The 20,966-nt window shown below is 37.9% G+C and overlaps 1 protein-coding gene across 2 annotated transcripts in view; it reads left to right on the top strand.

Moving 5' to 3' along the window:
• Nucleotides 1-20,966, top strand: part of LOC145984293 (cell adhesion molecule Dscam1-like) — an 875,949-nt gene that overhangs the window by 154,337 nt on the left and 700,646 nt on the right. The gene's annotated exons all lie outside the window — the stretch shown is intronic.

Here is a 20,966-nt window from a genome sequence, read left to right as displayed (position 1 = left end):
CAATAAAATATCTTCAGAACAATAAAAGAAAGAATGAGAAAAGAAAACAAATTGGCTTATCCTCGACACGAAGAACATATCATATATTAAACTTCGAATTTGTATTTCATTGATTTGAATATATTCTTATGTGATTTTATTTATTTACCATCTCTTTCAATGTTGTCTTGGAATTTATCAGTGTTCACCTTGAACGTCTACCAAAATTCTTTATATTTCTAACATGGCAAAAGTAATATTATTTTTATTGGTTTAGTGGCGTTGGTAAGGTCACTGTTCAAAAATGGTTATTTTAGGACTTGAACAATGAATTTTATTTGTAAGGAAAGGATTTTGTTAGCTTATTTTATGAAAATAAACACCAAGCGTTTAGTCTTATTCTAAATCAAAGAATGTCTCGTAAGCCAGAAAAATAATGAAAAATGCACGGTAATGAAGTTCATTTCAGATATCGAAACCAATCTCAGTACTTTAAATAACAATACGGACTCAATGCTATGATAGTTATGGTTGGGCACACAAATAATGTTCATGGATTGGACCTTTATTGTGATGCATTTGATAAGATAAAACAGCCGAGGAAAATTTAATCCTAATACTATTGTATAGTCAGCGTACAAAGATTTCACATTCTATCTAGCATACGAAATTAGGCTATAATTACGCCTCGAGGTAAAAAAAAAATCGTTATATAAATTTGCAACATGCAATATCTAATCTCCCACATCGTGTGAAAATGCATATTTAAATTAACCTAGATATTGCATGATATTAGAACATAAAAACACATTTTCAAAAGTTTAATTTTAGTTTATTTCAGTTACATTAAAAGGTTGGTACTTCTTAATTGCCGAAAAATTCATTCCACCGTTACTAGTCCGTGTATTATTTTCAATTTGCTAACTCAAGCGTGTAAGTAACGCATTCGTATTTTCCAAGGATCTTAGAATTTTTTTTTATTAAAAGTAGAATAAATGAAACTTACGTCCTCTTTACTATGAACATAAAGAATATAAAAGAGCAACGGTAAATTAAAAGTAAGCTCTAAACGCTAATTACTTCAGTTGAAACACTAATTAATGTTTTAATTAAACTGCAAGAAAGCACTAATGAATCAGCCATATTTGTAGCAATGTGAAACACGCAGAGAATCTAAAATTAATATTTACCCATGTAGAAGTTCCCCCTTTCGTTCCTGATAAAAAAACATGGAATTATTGTGACTTGTGACTATTATTCTTGTGCTTCGAATATTTGAAACAAATATAGGAGCAGGTGTGAGATCAAAATTCTACGTCTTGCTATGGATTGAATTCTGTTTGAGAGTTGATAAGGTTAAGGATATAATAGACTTGATGTGTTCATAATATGTAAGCACTAAATTATCATACTTCTTCTAATTAATGTTTAAGAATTGTTCCAACTATGCCTTTATCACCAATGAAAGAAATAATTAATTTTGTAATATTAATATCTAAAAGCACGCTCACACATACACAAACACACAATTTACCTTGTCCATGTCATAATTATTCAAATTTATTATAAATTTTAGATTTAACGAAACATCTTTAATGTGAAAGCTCGTGCGGAGACATACAATACTTTGAAATAACTCTTTTATCCACGTGGAATAAAATTATCCACATTACTTGAAAATCTACAAGCGAAGAGTAATTCGTTCACTCGGATATAGTTTTCCTTTTTATCATTGAAAGTTTCCAACCACAAACGCACTTTGTAATCCTAATTAAGAGCTTTCGTCCATGCTAAATTTCTGCCTCGGAAAAGCTAATAATGTTACGCGTGGCAGGGAAATGGTGTGTGGAAAACGTTTAACACATGTTCAAGTGGAAATATATGATCATGTTCTTCTGGAAATGAGGAGGCCTTTAGCAAGCTTTTACAGAGCCTCTCTTATGTTTCACTTGATTAGATAACACACAAATTTACCTTGCTGTTCATTACCCTGTAACTAATTGCTCTTGTAACACGTTTTCATCGACAGATACTAGTCTAACCTTGTTCAAACCGATGTAAATGAAAATAGGGGACAAAGTTTCCTATGATCTGAAATTCACAATTTTGTCAAAAGGACATGGAAAGGAGCTGAGCCACAAAGGGAATAAACCATGAAAACAAAATTAACGATGTGGAGGTAAAAAGGCAAAGCAAAATTAAAATATGTAAAATGACTTGGTTTGGGAAATACTTTATGGCTTATATAAACCATATATTGGAGAACATTGGTGCTTATATGTATTTTAGAAGGAAACAAATGCTCCTCATTCTCTTCCCACATTCTTTATTTCCTCTTAAATAATAATATAAATAAACAATTCTGATACAAATTGATATAAAATTTCTAAAACTTTTATTGGTATTTGAAGCTCAGATTGAACTTCAGTTAACCCTCATTTTCAGGAAGCTTATATCTTAAATTAAGGAGCGCTTGTTGAACTTTCCAATTCCCTTTTTTTCTGTTATTTGATACGCCATTATATGTAGTGCAAGTATTTATAAACGTCAATGTATTTTTCAAGACTTAATAAAGTCACAAATGGACCTTATTGATGTTCAAAGATAAGTCTTTCTAAAACTTTATTTAATTTATTGGTAGCTGATTTATATCATGTCGTAGCACACAAAGAAAGAAAAATAATTCATTTCTGCACTACATAAAATATCTTTGTTTTAGTGTTAAATGAACAAGGACTCCAACATTGACTGGGATTGATACAAAAACCCACCCCACACCACGCGAGAGACAAATGTACTCCGCCACGCCATCCACGTCACACGCAGAGCGTATAACGGATTTTTAAATTTTCCTCATGAAACATTTCGTGTGAACGCTTGTCTCTAGTTTAAATTTCATAAAATTTATTGCCCAAACCCAAGGTACGTGAGTGGAAACTGTATGACGAAATTTTCCTCTGTCGACGTTGTGATAAATTACTTCGGATTCAAACCATTTGCAATCAATAGATGTTGTTGCAATTCAAAATTTCAAAACATTATGTTCTTACAAGTAAATCTAAGTAGCCAAACGCTTCGTCAATTATGCAAATATTACATTCAAAAATTTTGATTCATATCATACAGAGTGGTTGTAAGTTAATATCATAGAATGCACTCCGCAGCATCTACAAATTGCCTTCTGCAGAAAATTTTCCATTGGGGAGATGAAAATCTGGATTCAGTCCATCTTCAAGTACGATATATTGAAGTCCATGTGACGTGATATTTACGAGTTATTACGAGCCTTAAGTCTGAATGAATAATAAATGTTATTTTAATCATACGAGAAGATCAGAGGACAAGTGGCAGAACGTCACTTTTCATTTGTCTGTTTACATTTCATTATTTTAGGTCGCTCTTCTTCAACTTTCGGCCAGTCCCGACGACGAGGATGAGTGATAATTAGAAATATTGATGAAGAGACATTCACACAGAAAACCCATGCCTAAGACTGGTCTCGAACCCAGAAATTTTGGTGGCTTGATCGAAAGTGAATCCCCTAACGCACTCGCCCACCGTCTCGGGGCTCAGATTTCATGAAGTCGCACACAAACCTATGTGTGTACGTAAATATCAAACTTTGAAGGCACGTTCGAGTCTCTTTTATTTTTTATTTTAGTTATTTGGCGTCGATTTTCTAATCGCAACGAATTCTTGATTCTTTTTCTCAACCTTGTCCTCGATTTAGTTGCGCCTCTTGCACTTTGAACGCTCCACGCACACATAAAATGGATACCCGAAGAAAACACTCAGGAGGGGGGGGGGGCGAAGGCGTCAAAATCATTAAGTTAAAATGTTGAAATGGAATACATGTTGAACATTATGTGACGTCATACGTACGGTTAATTGTAAAATAACAGTATTTTAAAAGATAAAAGAAAGTGAAATGAGGGACGCTTCAAATAAAGCGAGAGATGGGGAGAGAAAGACAAGGAAGTTTGTGAAATAAGAGATGGAAAAGAACGTTACAAGAGATAGAAAGAGAGAAAAAGAGAGAGAGAGGGGAAAATAAAAAAGTGAGATAATGAAAAACAAATGAAGCAAAGAATGGGAAAATAGAAAAAGAGAAACAGAACTAGAAGAGAAGGGATGGGAGAGAGAGTGACAACCAAGGAGAGAAGAAACAGAAATTTAAAAAGTCTTTCTTCACCTGCTTTAAATGTAACTACTTTTGTAAAGATAATATTTTCAATGTCTCATTATACACTCCCTCTCTCTGTCATTATCTTCTCGTGTAAGGGAGCATGTTTCACATCCGTAATACATTCAAAACTACTGTTTCGTGTATTTTAACCTTCATATTATTTTATGTACGTGAGGATAACAGTTTATTAATAGAGAAGTAACCCCTGAATTAAATCTTTTAATTTTCATTTAAATATATTTTGCATTTGTTAATATAACTCCAAAGTTCTTGAATTTGGAAACTGATTCAAATGAGCCAAAATCGAAAAGTAAAGGATGTAAAATATCTCTTTGCTTCAACTCAAGGTGGGTTTCAGATGAATTTGCCAAATTACGAAACGAATTAATGATGCACACCTTATATTGTTCATTTTTCGTTTCGTTTGGACTAATATTCAACTTGAAGATAATATTACTATCAGTGGCGTATCCTTAGTCTAAGATCAGGACTATCTCACTATAACATGTGATCCTGAGCTATGAGGGAGCAGAGTAGGGTCTAATAGACGCCGTGTACAAGTGGTTAGACACACCCATTTCACTCGTTCTCGGCGTCTTCAAGGAAGCCATGTTGCTATGTCAACGGCGTACAAGTTGCAAACAAATCAGGTTTCCAACCCCTGAAGCACCAACATTTCTCATTGAAATGAACAATTTTATGCAAATTTTCGATTTCTTTTCTGTAGTTTTGGAGCCGTGGTAGCTCAGTTGGCAGAACATCTAGCTACCACACGGAAGACCTGGGTTCGAATCTCGGGGTAGGTGATCTGGAGCAGAAATTTTTCGTGTAATTTCCCTGTTTCTGCGCGGTTCTGAGGCTCATTCAGCCTCCTATAAATGGGTGCCTAATGGCAACCCTGGCGGGTTAAGGCGGCTGAGCGTGATTCAAATTCAAATTCTTTATTCAAGTGGGCGAAGTTCAGCCTGAGGCTGTTCTGCCACCTAACCCATGTCATGGAGTACATTTAAATTTACATTTCTTATATGTGCTTACAGTATGAAGTATTAATACAGTACAAAACAAAATGTACGATTTAGATACAGAATTCTGCTATTGATCAAATAATTATAATAAATGTTACATGAAAAAAATGGTACAAGAAATGGTGAAAAGACAACAAAAATAAAAGTGAAATAAAATTGAAATTGAAGATATCGACAAAATACATAACATAAACGTACAAGTTACATCATAGAATTTGAACACAATCTCTGCTCTGCTAATAGAAATTTCTTTACTTCATTTCGGAAAGATTCTATTTTAGGTATAATGGACATGCTCTTCGGTAGGGCATTCCATAATTTTGCAGCTAAATACGAAAAGGACGACTGACATGCCTTCTGATCACATCATCCCAACTATAGCTAAGATCAAGAATATGTGGAGCTCTATACCTCAACATCACCGCATATGCCTTCATGGCATGAGTGCACACGCACAAGGGTACCTTTACCCTTACCTTGTATGTAGTTTAGTCTCTGTGCTAGGCTAGGTAGACTAAATCTAGAATACACGCTTCTGACTGCTACATTCTTTTGAGTAACCTTGGGGTGCACGTTCCTTCAGAATCATTCGTTCTCCGAATTACGTATAATTGTTTGGACACTTTCACAAAGTTTCTTTTGTAACTTTGCAACTCGAACCAAACGAAGTTTTAGATCAAGCTATCGAGGAAACATTTTTTAATAAATTGTTTGCCCAGAACGGCAGCATGGAACACTTCCTTTTCTGCATAAAGTTTATGCGGCATTTGCAAAACTTACCTCACTCTGGAACACAATGATAACAGTCAATGTGGCCCCACCAGCAGGAAATGCATGAGGGCCGTGTCGTAGTTTCCGGTGAGGAGGCGAGACAGAGGTGGAAGTTTGTTTGCAACAATTGCGACCGAGAGAGCTTGTCGCCCTCATTCCAGCAGCGTTTGTGGCGGATTGGAAGTTCTACCCTCAAGTACCGCGTGCGGGGACAAAGACAAGCAGCGCAACTGGGAATTAAACCCTTCAACCCCGCTTTCCCCCGGTGAGAGGGGTAAAAATAGCCTATTATGGAAATCCAAATTTCACAGAAATTGGTTTTTGAAGAGGGTTTAACGGACGATAAATGAATTTGACTTTCAGCAATCTTATTTGTAGACAATGAAGCTAGGAACAGGACTTCACTTTTGCGGCACGTGGAGAACGGAAGTCCACAGTACCCAAAGCGTTTGCTACGTAAAGAAGAGCTTTATTTTCCTCATCATTCCAGGTAATAAGTTTGATATTAGCAAAAAAGAGAAGCCAATAGCAAGAGACGAGTTAATTGGAGAGAAAACAAGCGTATTCTTATGTGTTTTATTCATGCACAGTCGACGGCAAAGGTAATACCAGGATTGCTCATCACTGTGTTCAGTTGCTGTTTTCCGCAATGTGAGGCTGAATTGAAGGAATTAGAAAAAAAGGTCATCAAGTAAAGGACAATATCTGCATCAACATCAGCACAATTCCTTTCTTCAAAAGCCGGCCTCCGTAGCGGAGTGGTTAGCACACCGCGCTACCACGCCAGAGGTCCCGGGTTTGAATCCAGCCCCTGTGCATGGGCGTTCTTTGTGAGTGTCACTTCATCAATTTCATCATTTCGTCACTCATCTTCATGTTCGCGATTAGTCAAAAGTGGCAGAAATGCGATGTAAAAAAAGCAAATCTATCAATCAATCTTTTCTTTAAAAGGAAAACATATGATGTAAGGTAGAAAAAGGGAAAATATGTCTACCGCGCATCAACCATGCCAAGTAGTACTTCACAAAGTGTTGTTACTGCGGGTTACAAATTCGCCATATTTGATCTCCTTATTGATTTCCAGAGCATGAAATTGACGCAGGGACACTCGCAAAGAACACTCATGTCCAGTTTGTGCCTTGAACCCCGGAACTTTGGTGTGGTTATCGAATTCGAACACTGAATGTTCCGAACCGAACCTACCGAGCTCCGTGGTGGAGTGGTTAGCACAGCGCGCTACGACGTCAGGGGTCCCGGGTTCGAATCCCTGCCCGGGCATGGGTGTTCTTTGTGAGTGTCTGTTCATCAATTTCATCATTTCGTCACTCATCGTCATCTTTGCTTTAAGTTAAAAGTGGAGAAAAGCGAAGTAAAAACAACAAATCAACCAAACCGAACCCAACCAAACCACCCAAGGCTGATTTTCTATGCTATAAGACCACATAAACAGCACTTTTATCCTGTTTGTATTATTCCAAGCACAGATTTACGGTCGAATTTACGGTAACTTAATAAAAACGTTATACTCTGTCCCGGGTATCTCTGGAGCAAGCGAACAAAAACAAGTCTCTGCGCAAGAAGTGATGCGAGACGAATCCACCAATGCACACGTGAGAAAGAACGGGATTGCGACAGCAGTTAGCAGCCTTCACAGCAGCGCGTGTACTGCTTCGCTCTATACCCACTCAATCATCCCCCTCTCTTACGCTATGTGCGGCCTTGCTCCACAGAAAGCCGGGACAGAGTATAGTACGCTGTGAAATTACTGGGCTTTATCCTTTCTCTAAATTCATCCATCCATCGCCATCCATTTACTCGGGTATGATATTTGATGCTCTTGCGTTACAGATATAAACTCCAGCTTTGGTCCAGAGGTATTCATACTCCAGAGCGGGCACATTGCTTTGATTACTCGCAACGTCTGTTCATAATATACCAAACATTTTGTCCTTTTCCGACAGAAAAAGGAAGAAGTGCCAGTGGTAACTATGAATGTGTGCCTCGTGGTTGCATACATACGGGACAAAAGTACAGTTTTCCGAGAGTTCCTTGCATTTAAATGAGCCCCTTGCTTTTACCAAGGAAGAGGTTAAGAAAAGTTTTTCTCTTCGATATTCGTATTTTTGGGCAAGTTACATCGTCATCCCTTGGGTGTGTATGTTGGCAAAGGGGAAAATATACAAATTTTAGACATTTCAATATACAAATAAAATATTAAATATTAAAGAACGCTATTCTTTTGTAATTTTTTCTTTCTACCACCTACAGAAACTAAACTTTAGTGGGGTATTTATTATCAAACGAGAGTCCGCAAATCTGTAGAAATTATAACCTCAAGTTACATGAACCGCTCAATAATTTTATTATTATTAGTTTTTATACCCTTATAAATGCATGAAGGTATTTCTTTTTAAACGTTGATCCATTGAGCGAGCGTGCAATGCAAGCGCAACGGAAATTTAATGTGCTTAATCTATTCAATTCAGCCTTGATTTAATTATTCACCTTAACGTTGCTAAATAATGCAATTAGTTCCATTGAGGGGATCGAGAGCCCCTGAGTGACGTTTCATGATCAACTTAAGCGAGCTCCGGAACATCTGCCTAACAATAAACCAACGCAAAACTCAAATGGGAAAGTGAATGCTGGCATTTTGGGCAATCGCCAACAAACCTAGCTCCCTTAATTGCATCGATGTCTCTCCTCCAAGGACAAACTTTGTATCAACAACTTCGAAACAGCTTTCCACAGAGTAAATTCGATTTTGTTGGCGTATTAGCACCTATTTTTTTAAAGCCAATACTTAATTCGAAACTAATATTTTAAGTGTTATCAGCAAACCAACTACAAATTATGTGTAATAAATGTAACTTCGAAAAAATGTTGGACGTTTCATTGCATTTTTCCTCATTTAGTTGTTCTAAGTATTTCTGGTTAAGACAATTTCAGAGATGTCCGAACAAGGATTGTCAAATGTAGAAGACATTCTCGGTAGCACATCGTTTGAGCCTTGAAGTCCACTTTATGCACAAATAGGCTAATCGGGACTGGGCCTACAGTTTAAATTGGGTTCCGAACCACTACACACAGTCCCAACTACCTCTGGAGCAGGCGAACCAAAACAAGTCTCTGAGCAAGTAGTGACGCGATATGGCTCCACCAATGAACACGTGAGATGAACGGAATTACGTTGAGGCAGGGGGGGGGAGTGACTGCAGTTACCAGCCTTCGCAGCAGCGTATACTGCTTCGCTCTGTACACTAGATTTCCCCCCTTCTCTGCCGCTATGTGCGGCCTTACTCCAGAGGTGGATGGGACACAGTATATGTGCCCGGGACCCCTTGATTACAAGGCGACGACGTTACCACTACGTCATCAGGAGGCCTGCAGCGTTTATAACAATGATACAGAATGCTCCAGACCCCGAGTTGGCCCTCTTCGAGCTTACATTATTAATTTGACTTCTGCGATATGCGGATGTTTATCTTGTTATCCGTGCTAAGGGGCATTGGTTCACACTATAGAACGTTTACATATCATTCATAGAAAGAAAAATCCAAGTGTTAGTGCACATTTGAATGTGTTTCCTGCATCGTGATTTTTTAAAAGATTTCGTATATCGATGTTTATACTTTGTAGTATTAATCAGAAAACAATGTTTTATTGAAATTCTTTGTGTGGCTCAACACAATCATGACATGTCGTGGATGGAATCTTTCTCTCAGTGCAGACCTCTTCACTCCGCGAGTAGATATGGAATTCCGATGCTTACCACAGCACGATATGGAAGGATAGGGGTATCTGAATTATGCCTGAGACGCTAGGTAATACAACAGTTAGTCTAATAAAACAAAATTGCTGTTTAATTTTTATTTGAAATATTTAAATGAGATTCGCCGCAAGGAATCGATCACTATCCTTTAATTAGAAGGTAGGTGACTCAATCATCGCCAATAAAGCGTTACCTAATGATCGTGTCCGATTGTCTGTTCTTATTATAGCTCTTGTCTACTCTTAAGGCGGGCGGGCTACAAGCTGGCAAGGAAAGTGGGGAGCGGGGAATACGCCGCAGACCAACCAGACAACAGTGGTCGCGCCAAGAGTTATGACGTGGCGGGAATAAGTACTACGTGCACCTTGTTCTACAGGCTGCTGCGTTTCTTATCGAGCTGAATTGGTCTCTTCCTCGCTCCTCACTTCCCTTGCCAGCATGTAGAGCGCCCGCCGTAAGACTGGACAAGAACTATAACTGTGGACATCTCATGAACTACACGGTTCAGAAGTAGATATAGTTTTGGCAAGTATCTCGCTGTAATCTAAATTATCTGCATTGTCTTTCTGAACGAACCTTATTTAAACTGGTAGAATAATCGCGAGGGGGGAACATCTGAGATCGAAGAACTGAAAAAAAAATAATTACCATACCAGAAACTGAGGATAACCATATTTTAAACATGTTAATGAGAATGCCAAATAGTTTCGCTATCTTTACTTTCATTTTTTTACTTCGCTTAAGTTCATTGCGATGATGATTATGGGCTGTTGGAACGAGTGACGGACACCATACCTAACCACGGTTCGAACTCAAGATCTCTGACTTAGTAGAGTTGACACTGACCAATCCACCACAGAGGCTAGCGTTTTATATTTCGGAATTCCAAAACGTAACTTGATTTGTTTTTGCGGACTATGTTCATGACATGCTCTTGAAGAATCGATTACAATGGAGATTTTATACCGGGAGAACGACTAAATTCTTACGTATGATTCTTCGCCGTTTGACAAGCTCTACTTTAATGTTCGACGGAGACTAGGGAACTGTGATTAACTTGGTTCAGGGATCTGTTGAACCGTTGGTAATGAGAAGATCAGTTCCCTTTGAGGCTCCTGGACTCGAGTGACCAGGTCGAACTTATCTTTAACAGGAAAGGAAGGCTTCCTGCAACTTCCGGAAAAATAAATTGTGGTTTGCAGGGAATCAGTATACCTGCCTGCTGCTCTTGGGTTTCTGAGATCCTAACCCCGTGGCAAATGAACCATACCGCGGGGCTGCGGTTTCGAAGCCCACAGGAGAAAGAACATCATGGGTCGCTGCTCTGGCAAGGCAGCGCCTTAACTCAATTCCCTCTATTAAAAGCACGGTCACTATGGCAATAACCGCAAGTAGTCTTCTGGAAGTAATGTTTGTTGACAGTTTACTAATATTTTCCGCTCAAACCTCTCAAGCAGTGGGTTTTTGTTCTCTTCTATCGTCTCACCTGCTTAAGGAGTCATGGAATATATCCGTTATTTAGATGGAGTATTTTTGTGTTGGCTTAATGGTACAGACCTATAATTATTATACGTTTGAAGGTAACCTCACGTTTTCTGGAGTATACACTGTCGATTGTCATTTTCCAGTCTGAAGTTCAAATGCGACTTCACGAACAAAATGGTAACTACACTCGGTTTCGGCTATCTCTGGAGCAAGCAAACGAAGACAAGTCTCTGCGTAAGTAGTAACGCGAGATCGCTCCACCAATGAATATGTGAGAAGAACAGGATTGCGTGGAGGGGGGAAAGCGACTGCAGTTACCAGCCTTCCCAGCACCGTGTACTGCTTTGCTCTGCTCACTCGATTTCCCGCGCCGCCTTCTCTGCCGCTATGTGCGGCTTTGCTCCAGAGATAATTGGGACACGGTATATGGATAATGGTAATTTGTTGGTTATTTCACGTCGCTTTTTACCTTGTTCAAATCGCGAAAATGAGGATGAACGGAGTACTGATAATGTAGACGAAGGAACAAACGAAATTTAAACCATGTTTCGAACTTATGACCTCTGTTTTCATAGCGCATTTTCCACACCACAGGAGAGAGTTATGGAGAGCGACTGTGTCATCCATGTAGATATATGAATGGCTTCCATCAGTAACCGACCTCAGTGGCGAAGTGTTAGCACAGCGCGCTCTCAGGTTCGAATCCAGGCCTGGGCATGTGTGTTCTTTGTGAATGTCTCCTCATCAATTTCATCATATCACTTATCCCCATCTTCGCGATTTGCCAAAGTGGCAGAAAAGGGAAGTAAAATGAACCAAATAATCAAACATTATCAATACTGATTAAAAATTCAATAATTATGCCTATTGACAATTAAAAGAAACGTAGTATAACGAATCAGACATATTCTTTTAAACTAAATCCTGAAATATTTTAAGTGAACCTAGAAAATTTTCAATTCTCTTACCTGTGTACTGGAACCTTTATTTATATTTCTTTTTTTTAATTTATAAATTAAATGATGTGGATGAAGAAAAACAAACTCTGGATCCCAAGATTTTTTCATAATCTCCCTTGAACGTTGAAACTGAAGTTTATGTTTAAGTGGACGAACAAATCGTCCCAACGCAATATCTGACAAGCCGGGGACAGGCACTGACTGAAGAGTTATAAAGGGTGAAGCAAATGGATTATGTGAACTGTCTTCAGTCCATCGCATTGTGAAGTTTATTGAACGACGTGCAACGATTTTCGTGTTTATAGGGACGAAGGAACTGGGACGAAAACTGTAGGAAGTGATGTTGACCACCACAACTGGTACCAACTGGCATAGTCAGTCAGGCTTCACGTGCGTCAGCATCGATTAAGGTGAGGTTTCATGAAGTGGATGTGGGAAGAGAAGATGGATTGCGCTTCAAGCGGAACTCACTGTGACGAGTTCCCCACTAATTGGCAGGGTGGAAATCATCTTGTAAATAGAGAAAAATACGCAGGAAACAGATTTTCAAGCCTTTTTTTGGTCAAATCTGCTATTGCCAAGATTGGGTTGCCCACAGAACAAAAAAGCTTCTGTTCATTCTTCATGGCAAACTCGTGCACGTTTCATTTCAATAATTAATAGAACCATCTACATGTATAGGTATGTCTATTGTTCAAAACAAGGATAAAGAACAAATATCAAGTTTATCTCCGGATAAATTGTATGTTTGTATTTTGCGCCGCCTCTTTGCCAGCCCGGGATCGATGCCTGGTGGAAGCACATGGCACAGTGGTTCGGATCCCACGTTAAACTGTTGGTCCAGTCCTGATTAGCCTTTCTGTGCACAAAGTGAACATAAATCAACAATAATCCAAGCCTCTTTACCAGTTTTGGCTATAGTGACGAGGATGAACCATGATTATATAAAGTTGAAGAAACCCTCACAAAAACTACCGATGGCCAGTCTGGGAATCGAACCGGGAAAATTAAGTGACAAGTTTGGTAGTCGACAACGGAGCTATCTCGCCCATCGAAGTTTACATATCAGAAGAAAAATTGTGTTATCTATTATTATATACATGTGCTGCAACTACATATTTCCCCAATAACTTTCCTAAAACATATAAAATTATGTGCCGGTATATTATTTTATATTCTTGCTGTTTAGTTTATTGCAATACGTAGAATAGCGTCAGTAATCAAGCATGTCGAATGTTCTACTCTTCAATGTGTGTCCGAGTATTCTGGGTTTGAATCTTCTCGCAAGGGGGAATAGGATTTGTCTTTTCATCTATTTTATCTAATAGTTATTAATACTCATGGCCCACATTAACATGAAGATATACAAAAGCGACTTTAACCTCCTGAGGCCCAGAAATCTTTTTTATTTTATTTTTATTTAAATAACGATTTTTTAATATATTTTAATGCCATTTGTGATGAAAAAATGAAAAAAAAATCGATGCCCACAATCAACAGAAACCACGGTACAGTATACTGTACTCTGTTCGGTGAATGCTTCTTATAATTTTTGGCGCACTATGATGATCACATTATTTTTTTATTTATAACTAGACATATTTATTAATTGAATATACCTACTTTTCTCAGCAGAATACACTATAATCTACACTCATACAGTATTACATTACATTAAAATATTCCATTTGATCTATTTTTACTAACAATTTCAATGTGATGTAGTACATACTTTTGACTATACTTGTAAATTGAGGACTAAGAGTGGTAAACGTTGTAAGTGCCAAAAGCGAAAGTGTTGGGAAATCGCATCGTTCAGCACATCAGCCCGTACGAACGTTCACACTAGTGCCTTTTTACACGCCCTTTGAACTACTTAGAGGGCTACCAGCCACTTTTCACGTTTACCACATTATCAAGCATGGCACATTTCACAGTTTAACGTGGAAAACGGTGTTTGAATTCTTGTGGCACTTACAGCGTTTACCAATTTTAGTCTTCAATTCAGGATATGTTGTTCTTCCTTGGTAAAATGTAAAATCTAAACTACGTCAGCAGGTTTCATGATAACTTTTATATCAACGGGATTTGTTTTATTCAGACAAAATATTTTCAAAGAACACACATCGGAAAATGGCTCTATCATCTCATCAACAGAAACATCAGATTCTCTATCTTGATTCAGACATCGTAGCCTCGCAATACCAATCAAGGGACCTAGCTTTTACCATCGCTCCAACTGTAGTTCTTACGTAGAGATATCATAATCGAGTACTACTTGTAAATAAGTCTTGATAGCAAAGAAACCATTTTGTGTCATATCACTTGTAATGGGTACACACAGCGATATGCCTATGAGATTTGAAAGAGGTGGTTACGTATATTATTTTTGCTAGTCAGCCCTTAATTGTCATTTTGCCATCTTTGCCTGAATTTGACGTGTTTTTCTTTCAGGAAAAATGGGCCAGAGGGGTGGTATGAGCCCCATCAACCCCCATTTGGGAAAGCCACCATGCACACACCGCCATTTATCCAAATTAATTCTTATTATTGAGTACTGTAAACAACTCATTACTAAACGACTTTAATTCAGGAACGTTCTAAATTTAGTGATTGTCCACTTCTCTTCATACTGATCTGACGAGTTATAGCTATCAACTATTTGATACACGGGGTGAACCAAAATTAACGCACCATAAGCCGGAATACAATAGTAGGTCAATGTGTTGGCCACCATTGTCAAAACACAACTGTAGGCTGTCACCCATCGTTCGCAGGATTTGGGTCACCAAGCCCAGCGAAATAACATGGCAGTCAGAAACAATTCGCTCACAAATATGCTGTTTGTCCCCGATTCCGACAGTGGAACTTGCTCTCGATCTTGCTAAACGTATACGGTTTCTACAGCATATGTATGTATGTTTTGTAAAGAAACATTAGCATTGATTGAAATAAATTGAATCCAGCTTTCTTGCATCAGACACGGTTTTGTGTATTTGGAATCTTGGAGTTAATAATATCGTGTGCCCCCTCCGCTACTGACTCCATGTTAACAGAACTGGTTATTACTGTTATGGCAAGTTATATCAGGTGATTACTTATTTATAATAGTTTTTACACTTAATCCCATTCTCAAAGCATCTTCCATCCCACTGGAGGCACATTTATAGAAGATGGCCTTTGACTTTACCCCCATAAACCTCTTTTGAATCCTGCCCTGCAAAACACTCGGTCCTGTGTTCTAATTCTACAGAATGCATGAATGTTTTGTGGTTGCTCGTTTTTTTATTTCATTATTCATCGCTGCTGATAAGCTAAAAATGTTACGTCCAACGCTGAAACAACAATTCAAAACTGTCTTCCCATCTCTCTCTCGATCTCTTTTCTCTTTCTTCATCTCTTTTTGTTTCTTTCTCTTTTCTCTATCTTCATCTTTATTTTATTTATCTTTTATCTTTCATCATGTCTTTTTGTTTCTAATTCTTATATCTTTCTTCATCTCTTTTTGTTTCTTTCTCTTTTCTCTTTCTTCATCTAGTATTCTTTCGTTCTCTCTTTTCTCTTTCGTCGTCTATGTTTCTTTATTTCTCTCTCTTTCTCTTTCTTCATATCTTTCTTTCTCTCTCCTTCTCTTTCTTCATCTCACATTATTTCTCTTTTTCCATCTCTCTTTTCTCTTTCTTCGTCTGTTTCTTTCTCTCTCTCTCTCTCTCTTAATCTCTTTCTTCATCTCTCTTTCTTTCTCTCTTTTCTCTTTCTTCGTCTATGTTTCTTTCTTTCTCTCTTTCTTCATCTCTTTTTCTGTCTTCATCTATTTTTCCTTTCTTTCTCAAGAGAAAGAAAAGATAAAATATAGAGAGAAATGCAGAAATAAATAGGGAGAAGAGAGGAAGTCAGGGAGAGACAGAAAGAAAGAAAAAGTGAGAGATAAAGAATAATATCTAAAATAATTTCGAAACATTTCTTTAGAAATTCATTTCCTTCTTCAGGGTTAGCCGACATTTCATAAAACTGGCATTTGTATTTGTAGAGAAGCTTCTGATTCAGAAGGCACTGTTTTTGACCATTTTACGAATGTACAGCACGTAACGTAGATGGGAATTGCGTAAGTCATCAGCGAAACAGAAAGGGAAAGAACTCTACGTGGTACAACTGCTGCAAATGAGATAGAACAACCTCTGTTCTCCGGATCTCCCTCATCCTCACGACTATCTTGATTGTCTTCTGAGCTCGTACTCCATTCCCATTAGCGTTGTAAAAGCGATGAGGATTTGGAAAAGACTGGCTTGTTTTTCGTCGACGGAAGAGAAGAGAGAGATAGGAATTTTATAAGAACTTGTAATTGTCTCTCATTCAACGATGTAAATTTTGGTTACATCCCGGATTAATCTAGAGGAAAACTGTAAGGGATAAAGAACGTTATGGCAAATTTTCACCGTCTAGAGGAAACGAGGATTGCCATTGTTCTTTCAAAAGATAATTTGATTTGATCGTTATGAAACATTGTCCAAATTAATGTTCGTGTTGGAATTGTTGCATTCATATGGATAACGTTAAAATGTAATATTAGTGCTTGAATTTTATAAGCTTGGGCCGATCTCCGTGGCAAAGTGATTAGTAAATCGCTCTAACAAATCAGGGGTCAAGTTTTAATCCCGGCCTAGATTCATGGGTATTCTTCATCAATTTCATTAATTCATCCTTATTAACGCGTTTATCATGAGAGGCGCCGGTCCCCTTGGGGGAGTGGTTAGCACGCCAGGGGTCCCGGGTTCGAATCCAGGCCTGGGCATGGATGTTTGTGAGTGTCAATACATCAATTTCATCATATCATCACTCATCGCATCTTCGAAAAGCGACGTAAAATAGAAATATATAAATGAGCATTGAGCAATATATTTTTTTCGCATGCAATGAATCATCCCTTTACATATATGGCCTTACTTGACCCAGGTGGTGACTCTGATTATTTCTGATTTGTTCGTTGATACATTTGTACAGGAAATTACGTTCTACACATTTATATTCTGTCATATTTAACTATAACAATAAATTCCGGTAAACATAGATAGTCTTCGTGCCATGGGGTTTCGATATGTTCGCACGAGAGCAAGTATCTGCTTACCAAAATTAAATTTCTGAGTTATATGTCGGAGGAAAATTGCTTCCACTTTCAGGGGATTTCCGCCGTAGAAATAAGTCCCCTTCTAGCATAAAATGAATTTGAAACCTTTTTGCTAAAGAAAATAACGGAAGCAAACTGAAGGGTGTTAATCGGATTCCAAAGACTTTTGTGAATATTTGATTACATAATATCGTAATATTCTTCGTGGTTTCAAAGCCTCATCGTTAGAGGTTTCTTTCACAGGCTCATCTTTGTAACGATTTGAGCGCGGACTCACGTTTCGTGGAATAAAGATATCCAGGCCAAGTAAACAGCTTGTAGTCTGTTAATCCGATTTTAAGAAGAACTTAATTAAGTCGATGTTTTCCTAGACCTAACTGCACACGATCGTGCGTTGCTGAAAAATGTATGTGCAGGTAGAATATATAAAGCTATGAATATTTTCCTTGCTCTTGACTTTTAATAGTTATAATTCCCTGAAGTGTTATTCTACTTAATATGTAAGGGCCTCCCCGATGGCGTAGTGGTAATGTCCTCGTCTTACATTAAAGGGGTCCCGCATTCAATTCCCGGTGGAGGCACATAGTGGTTCGGATTCCACTTTAAGCTGTAGGTCCAGTCCCGATTAGCCTAACTCTGCATAAAGAGGACTAAAACTGACCAACTACTATTTAATACATAACAGTAAGAACATTGATGACAAATTTACTCTTGCTCATAAATATGCAAATAACATGTCTTAGGTCATTCTTTCATCGGGATAATAATATTAGTTAATAAATGTTTTTGCCGGCGCCCTTGACTAAAGGGTTAACTAAAAGCCTCGCTAATTTAAGGGTCCAGATTGTGTTATCTCGTATTTTCATTTTGTATTGGGGTGTGAGGAGTACCTTTTCCTTAAGCAGTCAAATGTCAACCTCCCTTCCTTCCACATATATGTGAACTGCATTTTTCAGACTAGCGAGGCTCTGGCGTTTGGGCTCGCACCAAGTCTAATCCTCTGTGAGGCTCGTGTTGTATCGTATGTTTGCAATTGCTCCTTTTCATCTTATCACTATTCAACCTCATCTTCGCGATTACCCAGAGTGGCAGAAAAGCAAAATAAAATAAATCAAATCAATCAATTCATTTTGTACTGTATTTTTTACTACTTCAATCTAATTACTGCAATGGCCATTGAAATATAGCAAAACGAAGTAAAACAACCAAAATAGAAGCAAAATAAAAATAATTTCAAAGTATAAAGTTTGTACTTGAAGCTTATGCCATTTCTAAATATTTTATTTATTGATAATTTACTTTTTCATCTTCGTGTAGTGTTTATTTTGTGTGTTTTCATTAACTGGTTTTAATTGATTTTGTATCAATATTCTCCTTTTTCAAAGTTTTCAGCTCGCAGTTACGAGCCGGAATATGCTATATCATCACAAAAACGCCAGCCAGCCAGACGAACGACCTAAGCGAACAGTTAGATTAAATTTAGTAGTTGTCTGAATATCTTTACAAAATTTTTTGTATTTTCTAAATTTATGTCGCTTTTCTGCCTCTCTAGACTAATTGCGACGTTGAGGATGGATGATAATAATAATTGAAGGGGCAGTCACAAGGGAACGCTGATCCCTATGCTAGGATTCCAATCAGTGACCTTTGGTGGCGAGATTGCGAGTTCTGGACCACCGAAGCGACAAGTTTACTAAATTGTTCACAACCATTTCATGACAGTATTAAGTTTCTAACAAAAGGCAATTTATTCAGTTTCCTTGCCCTTTCTGTCGTTTGTATTAGATTGTTTCATATCTTTAGTTACTGTATTATCATCACTCTTCTATAGCAAATTAAAGGAAAATTAAGTAGACTTTCTATGTATTTTGGTAGGTATACACTTGAACATTTCAGGATCGTGTGAAGGTAAACTGAAACGATCAGTACTCCACTAACGAAATTGTGGTAGAAACACAACCGCATCAGGTCAAATGCAACAGATGGATGAACTAATAACGTGGTACTCTTGTCTGGTTATGTGCTCCGAAGAGATGAACTTAGTTTTTTTTTTCATATTCAGTGTGTGTACTCTCAACAATTCATTACCGCATTGACTTTTTAAATCATTCTTCAGCTTCCTCGCATTCAATGTCGTTTTTTAATTGAAATTATGTTTTTCTAAGTCCATTTTATGCACAGTAAGGCTAATCGGGACTGGACCTACAGTTTAAAGTGGGATCAGAACCACCTCCACCGGGTATCGAACCCAAGGACCCCTTTATTACAAGGCGACAACGCTACCACTGCGCCATCGGGGAGGCACATTCAATGTCGTGTTTAATCGCATAATTATCACAACTAAATCTTGATAAGTTTTGAAAAGGTGCATTCGTATAAAAATACAGCGAAAGATGGATCAAATGTTACAAACTCGGGTTGCTACAAACTGCCTCTGTGCTTTTTTTCCCGAAAATTTTGATACCTACATATTGTAGTTAGCATGAAATATGAAAAAGTAATTATTTAAGTGTCCTCCTCCGTGGCTGAGCGGTCTAAGGCGCTGTTTCTTTGGTCTCCGACTGCGGGATGGCATGGTTTCGAGTCCGCCTGGGTTCAGTCTCTGGGTTCTCGGCCTGTGTATAGGAACGGTGGCAATCCGCCATCGTGAGGAAATTGGGAAGCTATGAGTGAGTAGCGTAACCCGGTCATAAGAATCTCCTATAACGGCTTGGGGTTCGACGTGCTGACCCCGTCACCCCATTATCGGTTGAAGATCTCCACACCTCTAGATAGAATTGTGGGAGGGAGACTGGCAGTCGGGAGATCGGTCTAGGCCCTTCAAGGGCTGTCGAGCCACGGGTTATTATTTATTAATTATTTAAGTATTAAAATTACTAATGTGTATTACAACCATGAATAATAACAATAGTCTTGACGCAAATCATAATGAACGGTCGCTCCCAAAGATAACAATAATTGTCAGTCACCTTCTTCATTCCCTTCGTTCTTTAACATTTCGAGCCCCGAAGTATGAACAGAAAAGACAAGAAGCATAGGACAACCTCTGCTCCAGTATCAATAGAATTTATTTCCTTAAAATCATGTAAAGAAAATTAAATATAAATAACGAAGTTCAATTGATATATTATTATTTTCGCTGCTGACTCTTACTTTTCATGTACCTCAAAATGAATAACGAATTCTTTACCATCCGAGAAATAAAATTTGTAATGAATTTTATCTTAGTTAAATTTTATTCTCTCCACTGGTAGAAATCTAGAAAACTATGTCTAATGCTGTAGCGCCGGTAGCTACCGGTGTTTATTTTGTTCATTATTAGTTCGTAGAGGTTGAAAGTTTATCGTTAAGGATTATTAAATTAAAATAACAGCAAAGAAGTTTTAAAAGGCACTGAGTGCCTCGTTTTTTATATTTAAATCCTGTTTTCAAAAACCGCTGCTTCTATTTTGCAACGAAACTTTGTATTATTATTTTCTCCTCGTTGCTTGTAATATTTGCCAATTTTCTTCTCTATGTTGGAAGAAGCATGCTGCTTACTGCAAGCATTTTGTTTCACTCGCAGCAACAGGGGATAAAGTGAAAGGGGGAAAAACGGTATTCAATCGCGCTATATTGCAGTTGAAAGTATTAAACGACCGCGTATAATGCGGTGCTGTATGCT

This window comes from Lepisma saccharinum, chromosome 2, assembly GCF_977018435.1.
Source record: "Lepisma saccharinum chromosome 2, izLepSacc3.1, whole genome shotgun sequence".
NCBI lineage: Eukaryota > Metazoa > Arthropoda > Insecta > Zygentoma > Lepismatidae > Lepisma > Lepisma saccharinum.
This window is presented reverse-complemented; position numbering and strand designations above follow the sequence as displayed.